Here is a 7413-nt window from a genome sequence, read left to right as displayed (position 1 = left end):
ACAAGTGATTTATAGCCGATTGGAGGAGCTATTTGCTACAACGGTCAAAATTCCTTACACTGGAAACGTGTCCCTAGTCCTCATGCTCCCAGATGTGGGAAAGCCCGACTCTGCCCTAAATCACATGATTGTTCAAAACGCCACGCTTCTGAAATCCAGTGGCACGAGGTATGCTGCTCTGGAGGGACATTCTAGATTCACGTTGAAATTTTGCTCAGATCTCACTTCCTCTGTGCAAAAGTCTTATTTCCGGGGAACTGAGATTCTGCTTACTTCCAAGCATCTTTGTGGAAAATGAAACAAGCCAAGCAGGGACAATGGTGGCCTGGCTTCTGTTACCAGCCGGACGCCCCTTAAACTGTCTTAATTACGGTTCTTCGGGCTGCACGTATCAGAAACCCACTTCGTACGTGCTCAAGGGGGTAAAGAAAGGAAAGTATTGGAAAGATACATGCAAGGGCATCGACACAGCCAGGTGTCATGAGACATGGGACAGCAACGTCATTAGAAATTCCATCTCCCCGATGTCCCACTCATCCTTGCTCCTAACCTCTCTAGTTCAGCAAACCAGCTCTCGTCCATGCAGCGCGTGGTTTACTCACCCAACACATGTTTTCTGAGCACCTACGCCACACCAGACACCCCCTGGTGCTGGGAACAGAATGGCTAGCCAAACGCGTCTCTGCCATTGTGGGATTTTCCGTCTGGTGGGAGAGGCAGTGAGTCCACTAACAAAGGTGTAAATTCGAATTGCGTTGAAAGCTACGGAGAGAATGAGTAGGGAGATAGAAGACAGGATTCAGTATGAATTGGGGATCTTAATTAGGTATGATGATTGGGGAAGGATCCCAAGAGGTAAATTTTCAGCGGAGACCGTTATGGGCAGACACGGCTGCTTTCCAGCCAAGCAAATGCTCCACTCCGGAGTGAGTCTAACCTATTTCGGTTCCGATTACATATTCCTGGAAGGGAGAACCGGATTGATCCAGCTTAGGTAAGGTGTCCACCATGGCCCAAGCGGATATGGACAGATCACATAATGAAAGCGTGATTCTCAAAGGCCCACTGAGCTTGGCGGGGGCAGGGGCAGTCTTCGGGCAGTAAATGCGTAGACTGGGAAGAAATCTCCAGATAGTTTTCGGCCCGTGCCACGTGGAAGCCCAGACCGTTGCCCAGGAAGCACCTGCTGCGGTTGAGGGCCCTGAGAGAGTGTGCGTGCCATCATCTGCCACAGCCGTACTTCATGCCATGTCATGGCTGGAACGGGGGGGGGGGGGCGGGGGGTACACCAACAGAGGAACCCAACTAATAACTGGGTTACTATCCAGCCAGAAGCTTAACATCACATTGGCACAGGCTAAACTATATTGCTCTGTGAGCAACTACGCCCCTGCCTATAGCTGGAGGGTTGCCCAGACACAGGGCTGGGATCCCCTGGCCTGACCCTCGTCTTCTCTGGGATGGGGAGGGCACAGCTTGAATAGTAAGGAATATTTTAAGAAGTGATGTGTTTGGTTGCGGCCCACGCTTCCACACCACTCATCCCTCGGCACACACGCACTCGTGCCCCGCCCTTTCTCCCCTTTCTCTTGGAAGAGGTCTTAAAGCCCAAGCAAAATGCTTCCCCTGGACAAGGAGAGAGACGTATTTCAGCTTCCTTGGGGGTTTCGCTCTTAACAGACTGGTGCACTTAATTATGCCCAAGTGCAAGATCTCCTCCAAGATAGACTTAAAAAAACTGCTTCCCAAGGTGGGCATCAGAAATGTGTTTACTCCAGCAGCGGACTTCTCTGGCATCACACAGGAGGATTTCCCAGCTGTTTTTGAGGTGCGCAGAGCAATTTCTAGAGTTTCTGTGTTATTCACAACCGTCCTGATTGACAAACAATTTTTTGCCTGGGTGGCTCAGTCAGTCGAGCTTCTGACGTCAGCTCAGGTCATGATCTCACGGCTTGTGGGTTCGAGCCCCATGTCGGGCTCTCTTGCTGACAGCTTAGAGCCTGGACCCCACTTTGGATTCTGTGTCTCTGTCTCTCTCTGTCCTTCTCTCTCTCTCTCTCTCAAAAATAAATAAACATTAAAAAAAAAAGAAAAAAGAAAAACAATTTTCAGAAAATAGCAGTTATAAATCTTGGTCCATTGGCTTTTGGGGTTTTTCAGTCACACAGATATTCACAGATCATTACATCAAGCACATTTGCAGTCTCTGAGGATGTAGTTATGAGTGAGCCAGACAAAGCCTCACCCTCGCAGATGTTCTGTTCTCCCGATGGGGTCAGACAGTGAGCGTGCCAACAGGTAGGTCCGTATCATGTCAACCAGTGACACGTTCTGTGAAGACGGGAAAGCAGAGAAACTGTGAACACTGTGCCGGGTGCGGTGGGCAACTTGGGGAGGGCCAGCCAGGAAAGGCCTGGGGCTGGGAAGGCCTGAGGAAGGGAAGAAGAGGGCCAGGGGACCTGGAGGGGACGTCGAGGGGAGGCACGTTCCAGGCAAAGGGAACAAGTGCGTCCTGAGGGAGACGTGGGCTTGACATCCTCAAGGACCCCCAAGGAGGCCCACGCAGCTAGCGTGGCACGTGGGCAGGAGAGGGGCGGAGGGCGAGTGTGGAAAACAGGCAGGGCGGGCCGCATGGGTCCCCACGTCCTGCACAGGCCCGGGGTCTGCTCTGACTCACATGGGGGGCGTCCGAGGCTGCCGTGAGCTGACGTGTGTTTTATGCCAGACCACCCACCGTGGTGAGGAGGAGGGGTGGCTGATGACCCAGGGGAGGGGTGAACCGGGCTTGATGGGGCGTCGGCCGGAGCGCTAGCCGAGGTGCGGAGCTCTGTGTGCGTTTTGAAGACAGAGATGGGGTACAGGGAAGGAAGAGTCAGAGACACCAGCTCCCGCTACCAGGGCCCGAGGTAGGGGGGCGGGGTGCGGATGAGCAAGCAGGGACCGGCTCTCCCGGCCCCAGACACCTGTTAGACGTCCAGACGCCGTGGCGCGTTTGTGGGCACGAGGCGCTGCCCGCCAATTACTCCCCCAAGGTCACCGCTGACCCGCTGCTCTGGGCCCCCCACCCCGTGACACGCCGCCCTGGAAGTAAGCGGCGATCGCAAGCCTCACCACCGCGCAGCACTCGATAGCTCACAAAGCACTTTTGCAGGTTTCTCTCACCTGACTCTCCCAACGACCCCGGGGGAGGGGACAGGATCTGAGTGAGCTGTCACTCATGGAAGGCACAGCGGCATGGAGCTCCCAGGGCCGGACCTGCTGGGATGCTGCTCTCGCGGGTATAAGCTCTCCCTACTGTGTTCCATTCAAACAGACCCGGTGGGCCAGTGCTCCCTGAGTGCGGGTGTGGGGCCGGGTCTGAAGGATGCCAGGCCCCTCACCGTACAGGAGCCATGTCACCACACATCCCCCACCCCCCAAGGCCTCCTATAGATCAGAGGGGTGGACCTGGGTGTTCTGACCCAAGTGCTCCCACACAGAGGGAAAACTGTGTGTGCTTGCACGGAGACAGGAAAAACTAGCCCCCTCCGGCCCTTTCTCTCCGGGGATCCTTCCCGAAAGCCTTTGAAAGGCCCCTCCCTCAGTGATTCTACAGGGTTTTTTTCCTAAGCCTTGAGACCACCCAGCTTCCCTCTGAACTCTAATCCCCCTTTCCTCTCATGTAAACACCCAAACTCCTCAAGCCCTCTGCCTACACTGGGGAGACCGAGCTCAGCAGTTAGTGTGAACCCCTCCCTGAGGCATCTGGCCTTCAAGGGCGGGTCAGACAGCGGAGAGCCTCCGGTGGTTCTTCTGGAATGGGCGTCAGCTTTCCCCCACCTGCCTCAGCCATGGAGGGAGCCGGCCTCCCCGCCCTGGGCCGCGCTGGGCCAGCTTGGCACACGGCCCTGACTTGCTCTTGAGCCAGCCAGGCGAGCTCACACCCAGAGTTGAGACGGGACCTGTTTCTCCCCGGGTGACGCATGAGGCCACAATGGAGGTGAGCAAGGAAGGCGAGCTGGATGCCTGCAAGGTCACGGACGCGGATAGGGCCATCCCCCTTCACTCACATACAGCAGCCCCCTTGGTGGCGAAGTTCAACAGACCCTTCTTCCTATTTGTGTTGGACTGGATGACTCAGAGAGCCCTCCTCATGGGCAACGTCTTCAACCCCGCGGCAGAGTAGAGATGGGGCCGGGCTCCGTGAAGCTGGAATCTAGTTGCTTCTGAATAAAGTGGGTAAAATCCACTGCTATTGAATCCAAAGAAGCTGAGGCTGAGAGCTGTGGTCTGAGAATGGAATTGGGATGGGTCGTCTTTGCTGGCCTTCTGTCCTGGAACAGGGCAGGACAAGGAGAGGTGGGGGGCCTGCTAGGGACGTTTGATGGGTGTGTGTTCTGTCCTGAGAAAGGGCAGGGAAGCGACGCTGAGGGGTGTGAGCTGGGTGCGAGAGGGCCTCTTCTGTATGTGGCCATCTCGTTGGTCTTGCTTCCTGCCCAGCTGGCAGTCAGACACTGTCCCCTCATCTACCCTGTCAGACAGCCCCAGGCAGGAAGCTGGGTGTGTAGAGGCAGGGTCCTGCCACAGACAGCACCCACAAACACCTCAGTGGGCCTCTGTGTGTCCATCCAGCTCCATGGGGAAATAAGGCACCTAGGAAGGCAAAGGCCCCCAAGTATGTCGGCAGCAACTTCTCTGTCCAGACCCCTTATGAGAAAGTTATCATTGTCCCCCATCCCCCAGAATAAGAAGTCAAACGGATGAGGTGGAAAGAGCCAGGAGGGCAGTCATGCACAGAATGGGGTGTGTGTGTGCGTGTGTGTGTGTGTAGGGGACCCTGGGACCTGGATACCACCTGGCTGGCCATGACTTGCCCCATGGACGTACGATCATGGGGTCTGATAGCAGCAAGTCATTTGACCACAGAGGTCAGACCATGGGCATGGTCTGGCAAAGACATTGAGCAAACAAGCTGACCCAAGAGTGACGTCCAGAAGGCTGGACCTCACCTGGGTGGGCTAGTTCGGTTCAGTAACCCAGAGAAGGTTAGGTCAGAGGGTGAAATAGACCTGGGCTGGCAGAGAGCCGGAAGGCCATGCTGGAAAGGCAAGGCCGGGGATGAGATTGGATGCCAAGAACGGGGCACCAGGGGCTGCTAAGCCACGTAAAGACGTGACCAAGTGGGAGTCACCTGGAGGTGGGGCATTAGATCTTGGAGCCAGGACCGGGGGGAGGGAGGCCAGAGTCAAAAGGTCCACTGCAAGCCCAGCGGTGGTGGAGTCGAGGACAGGACACAAGTCTCTTCTTTTCCGGGGACAACGTGACCCTGAGGGAACCCCATCTGTTACCAGAGGAGTCGCTTCAGGGCTTGGACTTGCCTTCATTTAACAAGTATGTCCAAATGGCCCAGGGAAGAGCTGCCATATGCATCCCACTTAGCACACGAGCTCCAAGAGAGGAGAGGCCCGGAGAAGTAGCTCGGGCAAGACGCTCACCTGAGAGAAGAGCAGTAAGATAGATCGTTCTAGAATATGTGGAGGAAGTGATGTCCGCCACGTAAGCAGATGGACGGAGGCCTGGAGGTCCCCGCTTGTGAATATTTCACGTCCAAGCTGGGAGGGCGATGCTCACAGAGGAGGCCGAGGGCCTCGTGTCCTACGGAGTAGACGGTGTCCACGGAGGACAGTGAGAGCGTCGTGTCCTTCGTGCTGAAGGGCACTCACAGACACCGTTGAGCCCTCGTGCCCCGTAAGCTGAAGGGTGTGCGTGGAGGGTGGTAGGGCCCTGGTGTCCCGTGCTAAAGGAGGGTGGGCGGTGATCCATGAGACAAAATAAATCTACACACTGGCACACGTAAGAAAAAGGCTAGGGCAGGACAGAGAAGAAATAGACACCTAAGTGAGTTCCGTCGGCTCCTCAAAGCCCGGCTGCCCCAGGGTCACAGGAAACCACGCCTCCTCACAGACCTTGGTGCCACGACACGTGACGCCTTCACGGGAGGCCAGGATAGGCTTTTTCCTGCCCGTGGCAATGAGCGGGTATGGTTCCAAGGTGAAGTTGAAGATGAAATGAGTTAACATCCCTGAAAGTGTGTAAAAGCACACTTTCACGTTCTTGGACTCTGAGACGGGATGTACGGATGAGGTGTCTGTGCACCAAGGTCAAAGGTTTTCGCTCCAGGAAGGAAGGCGAGGATCCCCTAAGAGATGCGGCTCAATCCTCTTTCCCACCAGCACGTGCCGTGTGTGATGGTTAATTTTGTGTCAACTCGGCTGGGCCAGGGCGGCCACATACGTAGCCAAACGTTATTCTGGATGTTGCTGCGAAGGTGTTTTTGGAGGAGATCGGTGTTTAAATTGGTGGACTTTGGGTACAGCAGAATGTTCTCCATGATGTGGGTGGGCCTTATCCAATCAGTTGAAGGTCCACTGACAGACCTCCCCCAAGCAAGAGGGAATCTCACCAGCAGTCGCATTTGAACTACAACGTCTGCTCTTCCTGGTTTCCGGCCTCATGGGCCCGCTCTGCAGGTTTTGAACTCGTCATCGTCCATAATCAGTTCCCTAATATTTCTCTCACTCTCCCGCCTCTTGCTCTCTGCTTGCTGTGGGCCAGGGACAGCGGAGACCCTGCCCGCATAAAATCGCCTTTGCTTCCCACCACAGCTGCAGGAGGGGGGCTCTGCCGTGCCAGTGTCTGGAATCGAATCCAAAATGCAAAGCTCCCAGGATTAGTTCTCCTTCCCCTAGCGTGCGATAAGGTACTGCAAAGGGCCGAGTAACTTATGTGCAAGCCAAGCATGAATTGGATTCCTATTAGGTGAGAAAACAAAACAAAACAAAAAACTCTAGCCATATATATTGTCTTATTTATTTGTACTGCAAATGTGTCCTTACAAAACGTCTAGTGGGTTCTCAGCACTGTTCTAGACCCAGGGGGAGGGTCTCAAATGTCGGTGGGTGTAGCAGACCCCATCAGTGCTTGGTCCAAATGTCCTTGACCTTCATCTCAACAGCGCACACTGACCGAGTCCTACCTTGGGCACCTACAGCTTTCCTCCCAGGGCTTTCTTGTGCGACACACACAGGACAGGCCAGAGGTGCCTCCAGTCCCCCCCCCCCCGCCCCCGCCCCCGCCAAGAAGCAGATTCGGTCTCCTGGGGGAACTTTGTGTTTTAAAGTGCCTGTTGTGGGAATGCAAGCTGGTGCAGCCGCTCTGGAAAACAGTATGGAGGGTCCTCAAAAACTAAAAACAGAACTACCCCACGACCCAGCAATTGCACTACTAGGCATTTATCCAAGGGATACAGGTGTGCTGTTTCGAAGGGACACAGGCACCCCCAAGTTTATAGCAGTACTATCAACAATAGTCAAAGTATGGAAAGAGCCCAAATGTCCATCGATGGATGAATGGATAAAGAAGATGTGGTATATC

The sequence above is a fragment of the Panthera leo genome, chromosome B3 (genome assembly GCF_018350215.1).
Source record: "Panthera leo isolate Ple1 chromosome B3, P.leo_Ple1_pat1.1, whole genome shotgun sequence".
Taxonomy (NCBI): domain Eukaryota; kingdom Metazoa; phylum Chordata; class Mammalia; order Carnivora; family Felidae; genus Panthera; species Panthera leo.
The sequence above is the reverse complement of the archived record's forward strand: the minus strand, read 5'-3'. Positions refer to the sequence as shown.